We start from the raw sequence: 22,594 nt of genomic DNA, 5'->3' as shown, positions 1-22,594 counted from the left end.
TCAGCCTCTTTTCGAGAAGCACAGTCAGGTTTAACTTTCCACTTGAGATATGGGAAGATTTGGGGTAAAACGGGTACACATGTTTCGTGCGGCCATTCTTACTATCTTCAATCGATTTCCCAGAATTTTTTGCATAAGAAATACTACTTTTGATCAACCGCATTCAGCCTCTTTCTGAAATGTAGCGCCTGGTTTGACTTTATACTTGAGTTATGGGAAGAATTGGGGTAAAACGGGTACACACGTTTCGGGCGACCAGTCTAACTATATTCAAACGATAACGATAACCGGCACTTTTGATCAGCTGTATATAGCCTTTTATCGAAATATAAAGCCAGGATTAACCTCAAACTTTAGTTTTGCGGAGAATTGGGGTAAAATGGGTGTACACGTTTGGTGAGATGATTCCAAATGTCTTCAATCAATTTTTTGAACTTTTGCACATAAGAAATATCAATTTTTGTAAGCTGTTTCCAACTTTCTTTCGAGTTATATATTCAGTTTTGAAAAGAAACTCAAACGAAAAGGAGAATTGGGGCAAAACGGACATGATAGCGTACTTTACGGTCATTTTAAAAACTTGCAATCGACTCCCCAGACATTTTTACATAAGAAGTATTCATCTTTGATTACAACACTTAGCCTTCTATCAAGCTATTGAGTAAAGTCGCGTTTTTGATACTTTTTTTCCCACTGTGCAACGGCTAAACAAATCATTATTTGTTCGCTCATTCCAAATAATAGCGAACATTTAATGTTAAACCTTAGGTGGATTAAAGAGGAATCTCATTGCATCAAGCTCACTTTTCCATGATTTACTGTACTTAAAAAATCTGGTTTAATCCACCTAGTAGTGCAATTCTGCCTGTCTCATTTATTCAAACTATGATCCCTTCACACAGTTTTCCAGAATGTGGATGCAGCAGAAAATTTAACTTTTTACTAAAATTAAATAACCTAACCTTATATGTTTGGGAAAGTTATTGTACTTTGCAAGACCCTTCTTTTGGTTTAAATTGCAGCTAGGGAGGTCCGATATTTGGCAAGAGTTAAAATTGAACTTCCTAACGGTACGAGAAGAATAGAACATCACTATCTTGAAGCAACTTGTAGGACAACACATTTTAGACAAATTTAGACAAGCGTGGAATAGGGTCATATGAGCAAGCTTACAGTTTCCCGGCGATTTAACTTGTTGTCTTCTACACGCTGGAGTCAGAATATTTTGGCATTAAATGCGAATCACCTGAGTCTGCGGCATGTCCGGAAAAACGTAAAGTCACTTAATCACTTATGCTGTCGGTTTATATCGTAAAACAATTAATGGAGAAATATTCTATTCATTGTAAAAAGTGTTTATAACTTTCAAATGACAGATTAAGTATTTCGAGACAGACTGTTTTTCTTCAAACTATCTAAAGATATTTTTAAAGGTAACTTAACAAAACTGCAACAGTTAAATAGATAAAACCGTTTTTAAGGAATACCATACTTTTTTGGTCAATGTCTTGTAAAATGAAAAGTACAAGAGATAGAACTTCAGTTTCTTCGATAATTTTTTTTGAAATTTGATTGATTCAATTCTTTGAAAGACTGCAGAGGTCTATCTCGATCCATTAAAAGACAATTTTTTAGATATTTGTTAAATAAAAACCACCCTAGTCACTATTAAAGTCTATTGAAATTTAAATATCTTGTATTTCAAAATTTTTCTTGAAATTTATAAAAAAGTATCAGAAATGGAATTTCACTCATAGTCGGCACTCAGAAGTCAATTTAGGAGCCTTTAAATTGATGACATATTTAGGTAACCCCTCATCAGTTTATAGTCTCCGAAATATCTGCATATATTCAATACGGAAAATCTCTCAACATTTACACGATCTGGTAGAAGAGAGGTATTAGATCTAACTGTCTGCTCCGACGAAATTATGCATCAGTTTGCGAAATAGCTTAAACTTGCGTTATCCGATCACCAATAAATCGTCTTTAAGCATTTTATATAGCTTCATTAGATATCGCAAAACATCTTAATTCTAAATCCAAAAACTGAAACTGAAGAGGATTTAGCGACTAGGTTTTATGAATATTTTCCAAAAAAAAATATTGTTCTAGTGACTTGGATAAGGTCTTGGATATGACAGTAGCTAACTGCATTCGAACAGGCTCAACTGTTTTGGGTTATACACAGGACTATAGCGTGATCTTCTGGCGCCCTCAGAAGAGTCTAAGTGTTGTGCCATTTTGGCGTTTTCTTTGACTTTCTTTTTAATTATTCTGTCCAATTTTACAGACAAGTGAATGCAATAGAAGTTGTATAACATTCCACTGACACAAATTGGATGAGCAGGACTTTCCCTTCGATAGGACAAAGTTCATTTGTGAGTTAGGATGATCGGTAAAACGTGCACCGAAGGAAAAATGAACCCATGGAAAATATAGGAGAATTAATATATAGTTCGGAATTTTTAGCCAATTCTCTGGAAGTAACGCGGAAAACCGATTGTTCCTAGTCTAGTTCGTGCATGGACGGCTTACTGAGTAGAGGGTTTGTTGGGGAATGACATCTGGCTATGCACCAAAATTACCAACCCATGTTTTTGCACAATCGAGTGAAACAAGGATGATTTTCTGATCTTTTGAAATTAAAGGTTTCCACAATGTTTTGCCATTTGCTAAGAAAATCGGTAGCATCCACCATACATCAAGTGAAGATAGGTAACCACATATTTGCTTTACACTTGTCTTTCAATTTCAATCCGGTGCTTTCTGTTTCTTCCTCGTACTCTTAAACTATCTACTTTGCGCCGGGATATGGGATAACTTTCCTGAATATGAGCCAGCTGATAGTAAAATGGATGTCAAATAAGATTTTTCACCGAAAACTCTGACTTCCCCTTTAAAATAATGCACATTAAACTCAGTCGGACCATATTTGATCTTCTTCCGGATAACAGATAATCCGTTAAGTACTCTTATATTAAGGATTCCGAATGAACTGTCTCAGAAAAAAAGTATAGCCTTAATATATATCTTGAAAGTTCGACAAGATAAGCTCTGAATGGTGATATTCTGCCTAATGTAAGCAAATACTGGCGGCAAATATTTTATGAAGAACTATCCACATGCCCACACGCAAAGTTGATATCAACAGTGTGGTCACCGATTGGAGTTTGTCTACTGAAGCGCGACATTGGCAGTTTTAACAACCCCTTGCCCCATGAACCCGAACATTTTGTTTTCCTGAGTGATTTTTCATGTTATAGATTCTAGCATTTGCTTGGTGTTGAATATTCAATAATTTTAGGTATTGAGTAATTTTGGGTATTGAATATTGAATTATTGTAGAACTCCCAATGACGCACAGTTTTATTACAGAAAACTAATTTGTACTCTATTTTGGTTGAAGAGAAAATTGTATATTATCGAAGACTATATATCAAGAAGACTGGTAACTTTTTCCAAAACCGGGAGACAGTAACAGCAACACCTCTTCCGGGTAAAGGTAGTACTTTCCATAGTGAAACACGGACACATATTTACTATTACGTTGTGTTTCCTACCATCGTATAACAGAGACGTTGTAGCTTCTGACACTACTCACTTGTATGGTGGAAGGGAAGAAATGTCAGTTATTTTGATATGCAGTCTTTGATATTATGTTATGTTGTTCATTAGGTTTTGAATCACTCTTTTCAAAAATTGATATCTTATAGTAGAATAACTAAACTTTAGATATGTTGGTCTCCTTAAAAAGACCGCGTGTAACATTCTTTTGCGAAGATTTCCAGATTGAAATTGACCTTTAGGATATTATTCTAGTTTATACCAGAACAAAAGAAAATAAAAATCAACAATTGTCTTTATGGAATTTTTTTTCCAACCACTTAAATCCTCTGTAATACCGTACAGTATAAAATAAATGTACGAATGGCACAATCAACGCAGTTACTGATTAGCTTCGAACCCAGCTCTCACCGTTTATATCTAATCAACGAGATACCGTCTTCCACCCCGCCCAACAGTGAAGGGAAGAATTGAACAGATTATCACACACCAGCAACTCGTCAGCGCCAGTACCAGCAGCGTAACCCGCTAGCGAACACAAACCAGCCCTTCACTTAAAACAAAATCCTACATTTTTGCCAAGCTCGGTAGGTCTGTTGTCACTCGATTCAATTTCAGCTAAACGCTTGTTGTCACAACACAGCTTCTACGTCACAATCTGCTCGTCTTCTGCGATCACATGTAAAACGTGCCCTCGGTCTATTGTTGTTTCATCTCATTAGCGAGCCTCAATTGTGCTTCATATTCGAAACTCACTTCGTTGACTCTGAGCACAGTAGACTGTTTCGACGAACTTCGCTAGGCTTCCTCGGGAACTGTATCAGTAAGCCAGGCGATCTTCAAAAGTCACACCGCGTTCGGGCGCTACTTAAAGTACAAAAAAAGCCGGAGAAAGCGACCGCGCGCACTTTTAATAATTAATCAACTTTTTTCTTCTTTCACGAACCGTAACCGGGACTGTTTTAATGGAAGGAAGGAAACAGCTTGCGACAGGTTTTGCACTCTTCTCCGTAGTTTAAAACGTTATTCCTCTCCGATGATGACGGCGACGCACGGGCAGCGAAGCGGGCACACATACGCGGCAAAACGTTCGACCTGTTCGGCGCTTGGCCTTAGACTAACCGGCCAAATCATAACAAACCGCCGGGGAACCGTACGTACGTCGGTCGCGGACTGTTCGTTTCGCGACTGTGTGGTGTAGTGCTGGCAGTTTGTTGCTGTGTGTGGGGTTTTGCGCGGTGGCGTCGCGATTGTGGTCGACGCACGGCGGCACGGTGGCAGCGAACGAGAACGGTGCTGAATGTTGTACCTGTACACCTACTGGCAAACGCACACTTTGATGGACGCGGCTGTTGGATTTACGATTCGAATCGAGCTATCGTTTGCGCCTATACGGAATAATCGGGGAGCAGGAGCTATCTCCACGCGTACGCAAACAAGTAGGCGTTTGTGTGCGGTGAAATTTGAGAGGCACATCGGTAGAGAGAGATTTGATCTCGTCTCAAGCTCTACCGTATGCGTAGAAAAAGTTCACTGCTACATTTTTCATATATACAGTATTAAAAACAAACACGATAATGCCTTTTATTATAAAATTCATTAATCAACTTAGCATCACATTAAAAGTGCAATAATTGGGCATTTTATGGGTATCTTACATCAATAACTTTTTGAGATAGACGTTTCAGTCAATCAAAAAAACTAGAAGGATTAGTCTAGGTATTTGCTTTTCGACTTCGTCTCTTCAGGACCACGGCACTTGAAATAATGCACCGGGCTTCATAATAATTATATCATACTGGAAACCCTATAAGTATATCGCGCATACGTATGTATCCTAGGGTGACAATGATTTATATGAAAAAAAATCTCTCAACCCCCCTAGCGTCGTTCCAAATCATGAAAAAACACTTACACTGTTCTAATTTGGGCGAAATCGATTAACTTCTCCAAAGAGCTTAAAGTTTGTGTGGGATTTTTGGCCAAAATGTATGGGGAAACACTCGCAGTTTACAAAAACGCCACTAGAGGTCACTGCGAACGTCCGAACACGAACCTAGGAAGGAGTTAAGCTTTTATTATTTGTTTTATTTGTTTGTTTGCTTGTTTGAGTTAAGTTTTTGAAGATATGCCGAACAAGTTTGTCGAAGACTTCAAGACAGTCCAATCAACCGTTAAAGAGTTATTAACGTTTAAAGTTGAATACTGCTGCTTAACATTCGCAAAGGGCGTACTCCGCATATCTCATTTAACCACGTGTAAAGGTGGAATAAAGATAGGAAAAACTCGTATATCTTTGTAAGGATGAGAGATTCTATCTCTCATGATGTTTCATAAAGTTATAGAGGAATAAAAGGACTTTTTGTTTTCACTTGAAAGTTTCAGTATTTCTCCGTATGGTGGCGGTAGTGAGCCAAACAATTTAAAGGGAATACTCCTATTTGTACAACGGTAAGAGATGGAACAATATGATGTTCTACAAAGTTGTAGAGTAGTAAAAATACACTGTATCCCCTTAATCACCGTTTTCACAAATCGAAAGAAATCTCTCGGCCTTTTGTAATATGAATTCCTTGCTTGCTAGTTTTTTTGTAGATACAGTAGCGCTCAAAAGTCTTTTGTAAGCACTTCATTTCCTGCATTTTCTGAGAAATGACATCCTTTCCTTATCTTTCGTTTTACAGTTATGGTGTCTTCGGCAAAGTTGTTACATGGCATCTAGCGCTTTATTTGATCATTTCATATTAGTTCGCAATTCAGTTACTAGGGCGGTGCTGTCAATAAAGAGGTAAATCGGAATCTTGTAAAATGGGATTTATAATACTAGTTGTGAAGTACAAAACAAAGTTTTTTCAAGTGATTTTGTCATAAGATGGCGGCTGTGCAGAATTTTCCCGTTGACACCGCGTTTTGGAAAGGGTCCACGGCCGGAAACCTATCTCCCGTCGTTTTAAACCTAGAGCTTAAAACTAAAATTTTGCGATTCCTTATAACAACAGCAAGCGACGTACGTAGGACTTTTTCGTCGTTAGACTTTTCTGCACTCCTTTGTCGATAACAGAGATACCAATATTACCGACGAAATACTACCTACAAAAGACTTTTGAGCGCTACTGTAGTTACACAACTTTTTTTTCTGGGCTCGAAAATAACTATAAACAATGGTTATACATGTATCTCAATGAGACTGCGTTTGTAACTTTGTAAGTACTAAAACGTTCACATTGTCACCGGAGTGTTATAAAGTTTGCGCGATCGCGGGCATAGGTGTGCGTAGATGATCGCGAAGGGCTTAAGCGTTCGTATGTTGACGTGTTTGTCGCGTGTATGTTACTTTGCGTGAATAAATTCGATTTCGTAACCATGTGGCCAATCACATATTCGCGTGTGTTGTTGTGGACCTTCGTTCTGATATTTTGTTTTCCGTGTACAGATCACATTTTGAAAGGGAGTGCGTTATCCCATATCACTAGAGTTCCCGGTCATGTCGCCATGGAACGTTTTGTCCAGTGGATATGAGCGCTTTTTTTTAAATTGGTCCAATTGAAGGCATTGACCTAGACTGCTGGTAATGAGAATAGAGACTTCCGGAAGTGACCGATGCATGATCGCGCGAGCGCAAGAGTTTGTAGGTTCACGTTTGAGACCGCGTTTGAAAAAAATATATGTGCTGAGACGGTCACCTTATCACCGGGATGTTATCATATTTGCGAGATCGGGGGGTAGGTTGCGTAAATGATCGTGAAGGGCACAAGCATTTGTATGTTAACGTGTTTGCCGCGTGAAAGTGACTTCGCGTGTCTAAATTCGATTTTATAACCGTATGCCCATGCGTTTATTCATGTGCTTTTAGATGATTGTGCGACCCGATAATCTGATAGTTAATTTTCAGTATACGGGTTCAGATGCTAGAAGAGAGTGAGTGCTCACATTTAACTAGAGTTCCCGGTCATGTCGCCATGGAACGTGTTGTCCAGTATATATGAGAGACATTTTTTGATTGGTCTAACTGAAGGCATGAGCTAGGCTGCTAGGATCGAGGGTAGAGACTTCCAGACGGGACTGATTCATGATCGCGCGAGCAGTGGGTTAACGCTTGAGACCGCGTATGGAAATTTATAAGTGCTAAAACATTCACTTAATTACCGGGGTGTTTTAATGGTGGCAAGATCGCGGGCGCAAGGATGTGTGGATGATTGCAATTGCATGTTCGCGTTTGGGACCAAGTTTGTGTTATCGCGAAGTTCACGGGCGTTCGTACATTTAGAATGGGAGAGTTTGTGAGTGTATGTGAGAGAATATGCAATTTATTGTGTTAGTGAGTGTTAGTATGAATCTGATTTAAGCTACAGTAATAAAAGAAAAATAAGTCAAGCAAAGATAGATAGAGGTAGAACACAAATATAGATTACTTTTAGCTTGCACGGATAATGTTAGGGCAGAGTAAATCTAAAAAGTGTAAGAATATAGAGTTTTTTTACACTATTGATTAAATTAAAATACATTAGCTATAGAAAGAAATAGCTATTACATGCATCTAAACTACAATTAGGTGTTTGGTGATGTAGTTCGCGTGGATTGGATTTTTTCAAAAACTACGTGTTTCAGTTTATTATGTTTAACTAGTTGAGCATTAACTAGTGGCTGAACAGTATGTTTAAGGAAGAGGTTCCATCGATAAGAGATTGTCATCCCTGTTTCTAAAAACAGCGAATCATGGAGAAATCGAGTTTTCGTTTTTTTGAAACTAGCGTTAATCCAGCGCTAGCTTAGTCTGTTAACTAAGTTAGTGTCAATTATAAAATGAATTATAAAATTATGTCTAAAGTTGTTGTTAGGAAAACTTTTTATTGAATGCATCTCCATAATCCAGATACTCTGAAAAAGTTTATTTTACGTCTTTGAATTGATAAACAATAAATTGTTGACATTTTATAATGAGGTAACGCGAATAACTTTCAAAAAGGACGTAATCACACGAATTTAATGTTTTTGTTGGGGCAAAATTCCGAATGTCTCGAAATCTATCGCAAGATTTTTGTTAAATACATTTTTATTTAAGATGATACTTAGAATTATATCCTGTAATAAAATTACATTCTTGTATGTCAATTAGTATGAAATTTTCAAACATGTAGAAAGTAATTGTTAGAAAAACTTTTTTACCGATAAGTTATCCATTATGCAACCTCATTGAAAATGTTTCCTTTCTTTTTAGGTTTTTGTTGTATAAAAGATTTAAAAAATGATTTCTTTGGCAATTGTCATTTTTAACATAATTTTTTGTTTATGTGAAGAATGACACAACATTTTTTTCAGTGTATATTTTTTTTCGTAAAGAAGTATTCATTCCCTGTGACTCGTTCTCAGATAGTTTTTTCTGTATGAAGTAGAGTAATCTCCTTCGAGAGTAATATAGCATTTGCTAACATTCGCGTGCTTACCTGAAAACAAGGTTCGATTTCAGTAGATCTCATCAGCAAACAGAACTTCTTCAACTACGTGACAGCGTAAGATAGAAGTCGTTTAGTGTGTTCATAAGTAGTGTTTCCAATTTTGGACTTAGCGTTAGCCCGGTGCATTGGTCAAGTGCCGTGGTTCTGAAAAGACGAAGTCGAAACGCAAACACCTGGACTAATTCAAAAAAATTAAATTAATGCACGTAGAAACGTTTACGCCCTTTTAAAACAAAATAATTTTATCAACTGTGGAAAATGTTTAGTCTTGCATGCCGGTGTAACCTGTAAAGTTTCATCGGAATCTAAGATAATCGGTCACGATTTTAGAGATTTTCTGACGGATCTTTGTGGAATTCCTCTAAAGCAAGCGTAGTTTTTTCTAAGCCGCAAAAGCGAGTATAAGGTTGAAAACTCTACAACAAAGAAAGCCCTGCGATGACTTTTATATTTTTGTGAATTATGCCTATCGTCCATTATGCCTAACGTATTTATGACAAACGTCGCGCACGTCTAATTTCCATATGAATTTCAAATGCAATACCGTATGCGAGGTTATACCCATCGACCCCAAATTTGACATAGCTATTTGGGACCTCGAAATGAACAGAAAAAACCTGTTTTAATCCACCTAGTGGTGCAATTGTGCCTTTCTCAATCATGAACACGAGAGTGTTTTAGTTGCATATATTTATTAAATGCTTTCAAATACAAATACAATTTTATTATACATGACTTGACAACTATATACAGGAAAAGAAATCATTATTCGAGTTCTAAAATTTTACAAAAGAAAAACCTGCCACGGTAATATTGAATTGAAAAAAGAAGCGAAATTGGCAAAGTTCCAAAAAGTCGATTTTCATAAAAAAAAAATTTCGAGATAACATAAAATCTCGACGTTTCATGCATTTTAAAAGTGTTTGGCATCAAAAACACGAATTCGATTTCTAAAATTTCATGGTGTCGCCCCTTTGAAAAAAAATTTTGAGCTCCGGCTTATATGGGAATTTTATGTGACCGGACGGTTTAGTCTATATTGCCGGAACCATATAAGCGATCCGTACGAAATTTTATAGACATCTGTGGGGATACTATAGCTATCATTTGGAACTAAGTTTGTGAAAATGGGCTCAACCATTTCCGGGAAACTGATGTGAGTTCGTTAATTTTGAAAGATGGCCGCTTTTCCCGTGCACTTCCGGAACAATGTAGTCAACGAAAGTTTGGTTGGTAGTAGGTGACCTAGAACTGCAAATTTAAGTTGTTTCAGACATTTTAGCGAAATTTTTACCTTTTTTGCTTTCATCGGAGTATCGGTTTGAATCGGAATTTGCTATGTGATCGCACGCCACAACCCGTAACTCCGGAACCGGAAGTCGGAACGGGATGAAATTTAATGGCCATTTACGGGGGCGCAACACCTTTCATTTGAAACTAAGTTTGGTTGAATCGGTCTAACCATCTCCGAGAAACCGATATGACTGTTATTCTGAATTTAGATACTTCCGCCGGGGCTTCCGGAACCGATGATGGTGGCCAATGTGGCCAAAGAGACATTGAATTTCACAAAATTTTCACCTTTATGCATTCACCACAGATGATGGTGGCCAATGTGGCCAAAGAGATTTTGAATTTCACAAAATTTTCACCTTTATGCATTCATTGCAGAATTTCTTAAAATCGACATTTTCTGCGTGATCGTACTCATCACCCTGTAATTCCGGAACCTGAAGTCCGATCCTTTAGAAATTCAATGGCAGCCTATGGGAACGTACCTTTCATTTGAGACTAAGTTTGTCAAAATCGGTTCCGCCATCTCTGAGAAAAATGATTGACATTTTTGGTCACATGCACACACAGACGCACATACATACACACACACATACATACATGCACACATAAATACACACGCACAGACATTTGCCGAACTCGACGAACTGAATCGAATGGTATATGTCACTCGGCCCTCCGGGCCTCCGTTAAAAAGTCGGTTTCCAGAGCAATTGCAATACCTTTCTATTCAGAAAGGCAAAAACATTGTTCTGAAAAACGACCACGTCACCCTCCTCTTTTTCATATAGTACTACATTTCGTAGAATATGATAGTAAACGAGTGACTAAAGGTTACTTTTCAAACACTTGACCCGAAAAGCGAAAACTTCAAGCTCATGCAATAGCTTCCAATCTAACATGACTGGTTTCCTGGATAGCTACTACACAATTTGGAAGCCTTCTTTGATTTATTTATTTCATTTACAACCAGTATGAGCCATCAGAGTTAGAATAAAACAAAAGCAATGAATTCTTGTCAAAAAGTCAAGATATTTGCTTTCATTTATCTAAGAACCAGTATTATCTGTCGCCTAGTCCTAAAATATCTGCTAAATCCATTGGTATGTATATTCGAAAAACGAAATTAACCACATATTTTAATGAATATGACAGTTATAATCGAGGGGAATATATTATACAATATTTTCCAAATATAAAGGTATTATAAAGTGATATTTATTTATGTTCTCACCATTTCTCACCTCAAATTTCAATATCATTTGTTAAATCAGTGTCCCAGTGCCACTTTCTACCATTTTGTGTTTAATGGACATTTTACAAAACGATGTATTATTCTGTTTCATATTATTTAATTGATTTTAGAATTGGCTGCTTTTTCAATTTTTCTTAAACAATTAGTTTACTTTAAAAAAATATCTGTGCAAGTTTATTCCAAATATTGTAAAAGTTACAAAGTTTTGAACGAAACAGACGGAATACGAATCACGCGCAGCAAAACGGTCTCCTTTGCTCGGAACGACGCTTGTGAATAATTCGGGCACTGTTACAGAAAGTTGAAACCACTCTTTAGGATGCATACAAACATAATTAAAATATAATTCCATATGAAAACTGCGTGGCACATCTTATTACACTGGTTTCCATTCATTACCCGATCTTTTTTCGTGGAACTAATTATATTAAAGCTCTTGACCAACTTTTTGTTACGAATACTCATCTGTGACTTGGTTTAATATCACTGTTTACTGATCATTTCAAATAAAGCTTTAATGTCATTCACCATAAATTGGGTTAAAGATGACTTTCGATGGTTACAAAACTAACCAATCTATAGAATGACTTTATAAAAATGATTTCATCACATGTGTTGTTGTTAAGCTAAGTAACTTAGTAAGATCCCCTGTGCAAAGATTTTATTATGAACCAATCATTAACACGCATACGGTTGGTTTATAGAGAACAAACTGAGCAAAAACGAAGGAGCGAGAGAGACGCTCGCTCGTGTGCGATAAAATCAACCTTTCAGCTGATGATGATCGTGTTGATTGCGCATTGTAGCTGTTTTGCTGGTGTTGGAAGTTGTGCACATTTCTCGAGGTATATTTTTTCAAAAAGACTTATCAAACAATGGGAAACTGTCATTGTTTACTTTCTCTTCTGGAAATTACTAATATTTTTCCATCAATAATCTTTGTGACATTTTTCCCTCAATTCTTTGTATAATATTCTAGTTAAAACCACCACCGTTCGATCTGAACAGTAAAATTAGTGGAAAGTGCTTTAGTAACACCGAAAAATCGAATAGGAAAGTAAACAAAAAGAGGGTCATTGTTAGATATGACGCATTGAAAAAAGGCTCTTAATTTATACTGCAACTGCACTGCCAGCACCGATCACAGACGAGTTTCGTCATTAAAGTTTACAAAATAGTGTAGCGCTGTTCGGTAGGGAGGACACACCGCATAGCTTTTATATATGCCGACACGTGCGGTGAGACACTGACCGCAGCAGGCGAATCGAGTGCATATGTACTAGGTATGATCATTTTACTATGCATATTTTCATTATTTATTTTCTTACCAATCGGTTGAATGGCGTTTGTAAATCTCATCGCCTACCTGAAAGGAGAAAAGAAATTTTTTATTAGAAATGGCTTTTTAATGTTTGGTGATAATTATCAATCGGTATAGTGACACCATCAGCCCTTAGTAAACACTACAATTGAATAACGTCTTATTTTCTGTACTATTATTGTAATTATTGACAGTCTAAATTAAACATTTTCCCACACTGGACCACCCGTGAGAACTGTCGAACTTAACTAATTGTGTTGACGTGCAGCTACGCGGGCATCGAGTGCAAATCGAAGAACACAAGCCAGCATGGGACTCATTAGCTGTTGGAAGAAAGCAAAAAAGCCCGCTGTCAGCTCAGCAAGATCGCGATTGCTTCCACTGGCACTTTACGGGAGATTTTGCGTGTGATATCTACTACTACTGCCTACTAGTCCAAGAAAGCCGCGCACAGTTGTATGAAGCCGTAGTTCGCAACGTCCACGAATTCGTCGATCGAACGGAGGGGGGAAGCCGGTTGGATTGTGTTAACGTCGACCGTAATTGGGCGCCAAAAACATACTTTAGCCGCAATTAGTAAAAAAACTGTTCAATCTCAGTTGTCAGAATGGTCGTCCAATTATGAACGAGCGAAAAGCGAAGAAAAAAATGAATGGCGTGGCGGTACAATCGTTTGTTGTCGGTTTTTAAGTGTGCGATTATAGAAATACGGTTCAGCCTGTTTGCGGCCGGGTTGTTTGTTGCTCGGAAACAACTTCAAGCACTTCTGTTTTTGTCATAATATCAATCGATCGAACCATTGGACCTGAATGGGTCAAGTGGTAATTGAAGATGAAAGCAGTGCGTGATCGTGACTTGCCGCAGTCATGTTGAATGGTTCACATTTTAAGTTGTAAATGGATCGATACAATAATGACATGCTTCACGAGCCGTTGAAGTGGTTTGTAAACTAAAGGATTGTTTTAGTTGATGACGTCAAATTTGTTATTGCATTGTCCAAATATGTGACTCTATCGAAATCGAAATCCATTTTAATAACAATAAAGGATCTTCAAAATAAACCGGGTCCAAACCGAACACAAAAGTATGAAATTTCAGTGAACCTGAATGCAGAGCTTTGAGAATGGGTGCCCATCACGGACCATCCATAAATTACGTAACGCGTTTAGGGGGAGAGGGGGTACGACAAGTTGTGACATGTTGTGACATATGGGGAAGGGGGAGTAAACTAGATCGTTACGTAACATGTTTTCACTGAACAAACAAAAAAATTTCGAAGGATTTGTTACGAAATGGGGGAGGGGGGATAGAGAAATGTGTGACAATTTGTTACATGGGGGGGGGGGGGTCAATTTTGGTCAATTTTCGCGTTACGTAATTTATGAATGGTCCCTCAGAAGTTTTTAAAAATCGATGTTTTATTGACTTAAAATGTACTTTAGGGTCCTAAAAATGATATGTCAAAATATGAATGGCGACAATAATATCAAAATGCTCAAATTTTCAATTCTGCTGCAACGCCTCTTATGTATACCCTGAGCATTTTGAAACTTTTAACCGCGTTTTGCTCGAACCACTTTTTTTAGTAGGTCGGAAATGTAACTGAATCAAATGATTTTTGATCGTTCTGAAATTTCTATAGTACATTGAAAACTATTTTCTCTAGCAACTTACGTATGATTTTATTTTTTCATCGAGTATTAATTTTGTGTCGAAAAAATCCTATGCACGTCGTTTGCTGTCGTTCTAATGCATCGAAAGTTTTATTTTTTGGCTTTAAGTAAAAAATTATGGGAGATAGATTTCTGACCGTGGATCCTTTCCAAAAAAAACGCCTCTGCGGGAAAATGTTACACATATGCGATCTTGTTACAAAATAATTAAAAAAAATTGTTTGTGTTTCACAACTACATCCAAAATCCGACGGGTATGTTTCTATTACTTTTGGGTAAGATTCCATTGTCTTTTTGGTAACAGACATATTACCGCACAGGTAATAAACGGCGGAATGACGAATTTCGGTAGATGTTCATGTATGTGCGTCACACAACCAAACAGCTTTTCTGTATGTGTTAACCTCGGCTCTGTTCGTTAGGGCATTGCAAAAAGCACTCATTTTCGAAATCTCAGAGATCCCTTTCATATAGTGACAAATGGCAAAGTAAACTACGATGCCAAATTTCACATCATTTGGAAAATTTTAGACTTCCGCCCACTTTGCTTGAAGTTTTTGACATTAGCACTATGAGAAAATAAGAGGAAAAATATATTAAATGTTATAACTTTTGAAGTAGCATTTAAAAAAATTATACCTTTTCAAAAAAAGCCGTAGCATTTTAATGAAAGTATCAAAAATAGGAAAACTGGAGTTTTAGGACATTTTGTCCAAAAAATTCCCATTCTTATTAACTATTTTGCTCTATGCTTCGAACCATGCATTTTTTCAGTTTTAATGCTAAAAATCCCAGAAATCTAATGAGGCCTCTTCGACCTTTGTCAGAATACGAGAAAATGGGGTTCTAGGGCATTTTGTCATTCAAATCACGTTTAATCATATTCTCGCACATATATCTGTATTATTCTGCATTAAATTTTAACAAAATAGAAATAGATCCGTTACCGGTAAAATTCAGAAATCAGAATTTTTGACATTTAGGTTAGAAATCAATTTTTACATTTTTTACAATAGCAATGTATAGGATTCGCTCAAATTTTGAAAACTTTTTCCGAGCCCCAGAGGGCCGAGTCTCATATACTAATCGACTCAGTATGACAAATTGAGATAATGTCTGTATGTGTGTGTACTTGTGGGTGGATTGTATACATGTATGTGCACTAATGTCATGTAATTATCATGGCAATGGTTGAACCGATATTAATGAAACTAGTTTTAAATGAAAGGCCTAGCGTTACAATTTGATACTATTATTTTTGTTTTTCGAAACGTTGTTTATTTTTTGAGATATGGGTGATTTTGTCAAAACACTACAAGTTCTGGGCAAATAACTCTCGAACAGAGCAGTCACGTCGCGCAAACTTAATAGGAAGTAGAAAGCTTATAAAATACCTTTCTAACAAGCTACAGATTGTCAAAATCAGTTCACCAATTTCCATTAACTGAAAATGAGACCGTTTCATACAGAGTATTGCTCTACTGGTGTTTTAGGGGCCAAACTAAACTGATTTTAAATATCAGGGTATGGAAACGCATCTCCTTGTGGAGATTTGAGAAGACAAAACAATTTCTTGTCTACTGTCACCCTATAAATAATTTTTGCATTTTAGTGTAGAAGAGAGCTATTCGTAGTTCTGAGAAAATTTGCAAAATTTTTTGTGTTATAAGAAAACTATAACTATTTCCAAATATTCACACCCTCAAGATGAAAGGAGTATCCCTTCGAAACGTTGCACTATGGTTATGCAGGTGACCAATAATCGAAAACTACATCAGCTCCAATTAATTTAAGTTCTATTCAGGGCTTTTATATACATAATGATTGATGATATTCATGGCTATCTCGAAACCTAACTGGGTAATATGGATTTTTGAAGATGAAAATTTTGAAAAGAGCTATTACACGCTCCTTCTGTCGCTCATTCTGTACGAAAACCTATTTTTCGGGAATATGTGACCAAAAAGACAACTTTGAATTCCAAAGCAAATTGAATGTTCTAGGTTCCTGATAATTAATTAAGGTTCATCAATAAAGTAAAAATACCAGATAGTTCTAAACGATGCCGTCATAAAAAGAAGAACGAAAACGAAAAGGTGAAAACAAAAAAGAATGGAAACCCTAAAAAGTTCATTATATTTAATTAGTCATTTTTCAGATAATGGGATTTCCAAAAACAATTCATAACTTTGTGATACAATTGTTCTCAAACTCGTACAATCCGGTTTATTCATTTAGTTTTTTAAAAAAATTGTTTTTAATTTATTTCTAAATAGTAAATTTTTTCCATTGCTTCAATACATGGATTTCATTCGGCTTATTTATTTTATTAATTTTGAATTTTTGACTAATTTTAAGTATATTATCATTGCATTTTAATCATTTATTGCATTCAGAATTCTTTTCATTCGTTAGGATTCATTTTATCTATTTTTTTCGTCTCATTCTTTGGATTCACTCTGGTTAGTTTATTTTTTTAGTTTCATTTTTCGTGCATTTAATTCATATCAACCATTTAATTTATTTTATTCACTGTTTTAATTCTATGAACTCTATTAGTTTATTCCAGTTCATACATTTTAATCAGGTTCTTCATTTTAATAATCTGACTATTTTTTCAGTTTTAACTCTTTTCATTCAAATTATTTATTTGACCAAATTTCTTTTTTTCTTTTAATTTATAACTCTTAAATATCGTTTAATTTTTCATTTTAATCATATCATTTTGTTCTGCTTATTTTCTTCTTCTTTTTGTTCATTTAATCAATTCAATTCGTTTTGTTTATTTGATTCGTTTGTTTTATTTATTCATTTTATTCAATTCATTTATTTTGTATTTTATTAAATTTATCCATTCCATTCATTTGATTCATTGGATTCTTTGAACTCATTCGATTTGATTCATTTGATTCATTTTGTCAATATCTTAAATTTTATTCATTTCATGATCGGTCAGTTATTTATTTCTGTCAATTTGTTAGTTTGAGTCAGTTTTATTAGTTCTATTAAATTTATAACTAGTTTTCATTAAATGAGCTAATCTAAAATTATTTATGTATTTCAAAAATTTGATTTAAATTAATCATTCTATTCATTTTATGAATTTGAAAACCGTTTTTCATTTTTCGCTTTATTTTATTTCGTTCGTTTTGTTTTCTATAATTGATTCAGTTTATTCGAGGTTTTTTCGTGCTAGAAACTGTTGGGTGCAAAGATTTTAAAATTTTTGACCATGCATTTTAGAATCTGCATATTTTTAAATTAACAAGCTTTTAAATTTCAAAAGCTAAATTTCTTGAAATTTAAAATTTAAAATTTTCAAATATACTGAAATTTTGAAATTTTTGATTTATTAATTTCTAGTTTTTTCAATTCTTTTATTTTTTAAAATTTTCTTTGATTGTCTAATTTATAAAAATTTTAATTTTTAATTCTTTTTAATTTTAATTATTTTAATATTTTAATAAAATAATAGAGATATATAAATTTCTTAAATGTTTAAGTTATTTATTTTTTCAATTTTCCAATTGTTTTATTTACGATTTTAAATTGACGATTTTTTTTCTTATTCGTTTATTTGACACGGCTCATTGCAGTACCTTAACGGAGCCGTGGGTCTATTAAATAATTGCAACATGTTAAAATAAAAATAAGTGAAAACACATATCAATGAGTGTGTTTCGGTTCTCATCCAAGCAATTTTCAATTGCGCGGGAGACCTTCTTTCGTAGCTGGGAAACATTTGTCTGCTCGCCTAGTGCATCTTGTAGGTCGATTGCTTTTCTCTTGTTGATGTCATAATCGTTTATGGTGTCTTGATGTTCAGGATCAAATGCTTCTCTTTTCCTATAACCCTTACGGGTCACGAGCGTAAAGCCGTTATCGTTGATATTAGTTTTCTCATCGATGGTACTATCATTTGATTCCGACACATTGGATGCGGCTTATAAACATATCTATTTTCAAATGTTTCAAATTTTTCGAATTTTTTAAATTTTCGGATCCCGATATTATATTTATTTTTAAGATATTAGAACATTAAATAATTAGGTTTCAAAATTTCAAGATTTTTAAAATGCCTAGATTAAAGATTTCCAAAGAATTTAAAATTTGAAAATTTTAGATTTTAAAATTGTTTAATTTTGAGATTTTGAAATGTTGAATTTCAAAATTTCAAATTTTGAACACATAAATTTTTGAAATATTTGAATTTTTAAACTTTTCATTATTTTTCTTTATTCCTAATGCCTGCATTTTAAAATTCTCAAATTCCTGAATTTTTGATTTTTTTATCGTTGAATTTTTAATTTTCAAGATTTTAATTTTTTTTTAATTATTGAGTTCAATTCGTCATAGATAAGTTTCATGAATACAAACAGTTTCATTCCCCACAAACAGCCACTCCGGAAGGAGTTAGCTGTGTTCTTCGCCATCGCTGTTCTAACTTTAATTCCAAAACAAACTTTTCCCCTGCAGGAGATCTGGACCCGTGCCGCAACATTTTTTTTTTCATTTCGTTTATTTGATAGGCACAAATGCGTTAGCTTGGCGGTGCCAAATTCTTTTGTTTTTACATTTTGGATATTTTAAAACTAGGAGGTTACAATGTTGAAATATTTTTTTTTATGAAAGAGAAAAAATTTACAGCTATCTTAAGACTAGAAATAAGATTCTATATACAAGAAAGGAGGCAAAAAATTTTTTTATGAGAAATTTTAAAACAAGGAATTCAATAGTAATAGTTTTTTAGGAAATATTTACAGTTATCTTAAAACTAACAATATAGTTTGGTACACAAAAGGGGGAACAAATATTTATGAAAAATTTCACAGATGTTTTAAAACTAGGGATACAATTCTATTTACAAGATGGGGGACAATAGTTTTAACAAAGAGGTAAAATTACAAATATCTTAAAACTAGGAATACGGAATACAAATTTTATTTTTTATCGGAGACTTATGCTTGGTCAAGATATTCAGAGGGGGGATTATTTCCAAAATCGGTGTAGAAGCAGTTGTATCAAGGACAGGGGAGAGAATGCGTAGATGGTGACCGGGAGAGAAGAGCAAAACTTGCAACTTTCGAACAAACGGGAGATCAGCGAAACCAATTAGCGCCTCAGTCTAGTAGGTCGGATTGGCGGATGGTATTCTTCGGACCCGCGGGGAATCCTTCAAAAGTAATCGGACCTCGAGTCGCACTCGGTTCAGTTTCCGTAGTGGTAAGGGTGACGGCGGTTACATAGTGGCAGTCTGGAGCTGATCGGTTCCACACGGCAGGAGGAAACTTCTAAAAACGAGAAATAAAAAGAGAGGGGCTAAATTGGGATATTTATCGTTTTTATGAAAGTATAAATAAGGGACATATAGGGGAAATCACGATTTGCCAGTATATCTCGGACTGGGACATTGGGTGGTCTACCTCGGGCCCGAAGGGAATCCTTTAACTGAGACCTGGCGTCCAAGTACCCGGCGCATACCCAGACAACGTGCTCGATGTCGTGATAGTCCTCGTCACAAGCTCACAGACTACTCTCCGCAAGCCCAATACGTCGCAAATGCACATCTAAGGTGTAGTGGTTGGACATAAGTCGGGACATTACACGAATAAAATCCCGACCCACATCCATCCCGCTGAACCAAGGCTTCGTTGATACCTTTGGGATAATGGAATGTAGCCATCGTCCAAGTTCACCATTGCTCCACGAGGTTTGCCAGCTGTTGAGTGTCCTCTGACGACAAATACTAAAAAATTCGTTGAAGCAGATTGGTCTTTCGTATATGTCACCATTTAATGCGCCCACCTTTGCTAATGAGTCGGCCTTTTCATTGCCCGGGATAGAGCAATGAGAGGGGACCCAAACAAAGGTAATCTGGTAAGATTTTTCAGATAACGTACACTAGGACTCCCGTATCATCCCCAGGAAATATGGGAATTGCTTTTTGGGCTTAATCGAACGAAGAGCCTCGATAGAGCTGAGGCTGTCCGAAACGATGAAGTAGTGATCTGTGGGCAGAGTGTCGATGATCCCAAGGGTGTACTGAATTGCAGCTAACTCTGCGACGTAAACTGAAGCGGGATTATTGAGCTTGAATGAAGCGGTGATAGTATTGTTGAAGATACCGAAGCCAGTGGATCCATCGAGATTTGATCCGTCAGTGTAGAACATTTTGTCACAGTCGACTTCTCGGAATTTATTGTAAAATATATTGGGGATCACTTGCGGGCGCATATGGTCCGGGATTCCACGAATCTCTTCCTTCATGGATGTGTCGAAGAATACAGTAGAATCAGAAGTATCTAGGAAACGAACATGGTTGGGAGTATATGAAGAAGGAATAATGTTCTGTGCCATGTAGTCGAAGTACAAGGCAATAAATCGGGTTTGAGAATTAAGCTCGACGAGCCTCTCGAAGTTTTCAATCACCAACGGGTTCAGAATGTCGCATCGGATGAGCAATCGATATGAGAGTTCCCAAAATCGATTTTTTAGCGGAAGAACGGCCGCCAGCACTTCGAGACTCATCGTATGGGTCGAGTGCATGCAACCCAAGGCAATGCGCAAGCAACGATACTGGATTCTCTCCAGTTTGATGAAGTGTATGTTCGCAGCGGAGTGGAAACAGAAACACCCGTACTCCATCACCGACAATATCGTTGTTTGGTACAACCTGATCAGGTCTCCTGGGTGAGCACCCCACCATGTTCCAGTTATTATTCGGAGAAAATCGATCCTTTGTTGGCATTTCTGTTTCAGATACCTAATGTGACATCCCCAGGTACCTTTAGAGTCGAACCAGACCCCGAGCTATTTAAATGTGAAAACCTGGTTGATCGTTGCACCCATTAATAAAAGCTGGAGTTGCGCCGGCTCACGCTTCCTAGAAAAAAACCTGTTTTAATCCACCTAGAGGTGCAATTGTGCCTTTCTCATTTCTCCAAACTATGATTTAATACCTGGTTCATACAATATAACATTATAGAAATGTCTTACACTTGGTAAGTATATATAAGAGTATGTTTTTGCATTCATCGCGATATCGGTATGAATCGGAGTTTTCTATGTGATCGCACTCCGCCACCCGTAACTCCGGAGCCGGAAGTCGGATGGAGATGGAATTTAATATCAGTTTCCGGGGACGCAACACCTTTCATTTGAGACTAAGTTGATCAAATCGGTCTAGCCATTTTCGAGAAACCAATTTAACCGTTATTCTGAATTTGGATGCTTCCAGATCCGTCGATGGTGGCCAGTGTGGCCAAAGAAACTTTGAATGACTGTTGGTGACCTAGATCTACAAATTCAACAGTTGTGTTTACACTTTGGAAAAAAAATTCATCTTTTTACATTCATCGCAGAATTCGTTAGAATCGGGATTTGCTGCGTGATCGTACGTATCACCCTGTAATTCAGGAACCAGAACTCGGATCCACACAAAATTCAACAGCAGCTGATGGACCTTTCATTTAAAATCAAGTTTGTCAAAATTGGTTCAGAAAATTCCGAGAAACCGATGTGGACAAATCAACAAATTTTGTTTTGTAACCATACTCTTCAACTCGTAATCCGGAACAAGATGTCGGTTGAAAAAGAAATTCGAAAGCAACCTATGGGAATATCATACCTTTCATTTGAATCTTACTTTGTAAAAATCGGTTCAGCCATCTCCGAGAAACCGATATGGACATTTTGTTAACAAATCCGCACATACACACATACATACATACATACATACATACATACACACATACATACACACATACATACACACAGATATTTAACTCCGCTAGCGAATGACGGATCCCAATAGTAGCATGTCTGTAATAACATACGTACATGGAACTATTGAGAACCAGAGCTACAGGTCCAAAGCCCTGGTAAAGGAGGATGGTTGTGATAATCCGGGCCGAGATCACCACGTAAAGCAAGGTAGGGCATAACCCCAATTCCAAGGCGTGAAGCGACCCGTGCCGAGGGATGAGTGATCGAGGGGGTGAAAAAGATGCTCGATCGTTAACGGAGCCTG

The 22,594-nt window shown here is 36.4% G+C and overlaps 1 protein-coding gene across 3 annotated transcripts in view; it reads right to left on the bottom strand.

The window, feature by feature from the left end:
* LOC131685281 (inositol-trisphosphate 3-kinase B) overlaps positions 1-22,594 on the bottom strand; it is a 486,498-nt gene that overhangs the window by 86,745 nt on the left and 377,159 nt on the right. Inside the window, exon 1 of one of the 3 annotated variants that reach the window (XM_058968887.1) lies at positions 4,139-4,733. The exons of 1 other annotated variant lie outside the window; for it this stretch is intronic. The gene's annotated coding sequence lies outside the window, so the exon portion shown is untranslated. Of the gene's footprint in view, positions 1-4,138; positions 4,734-22,594 lie in introns of those variants that run through there. One more of the 3 variants, XM_058968888.1, reaches the window with a different exon arrangement.

This window comes from Topomyia yanbarensis, chromosome 2 (assembly GCF_030247195.1).
Source record: "Topomyia yanbarensis strain Yona2022 chromosome 2, ASM3024719v1, whole genome shotgun sequence".
NCBI lineage: Eukaryota > Metazoa > Arthropoda > Insecta > Diptera > Culicidae > Topomyia > Topomyia yanbarensis.
Note: the sequence above shows the minus strand (reverse complement) of the source record. Positions and strands in the feature narration are given on the sequence as shown.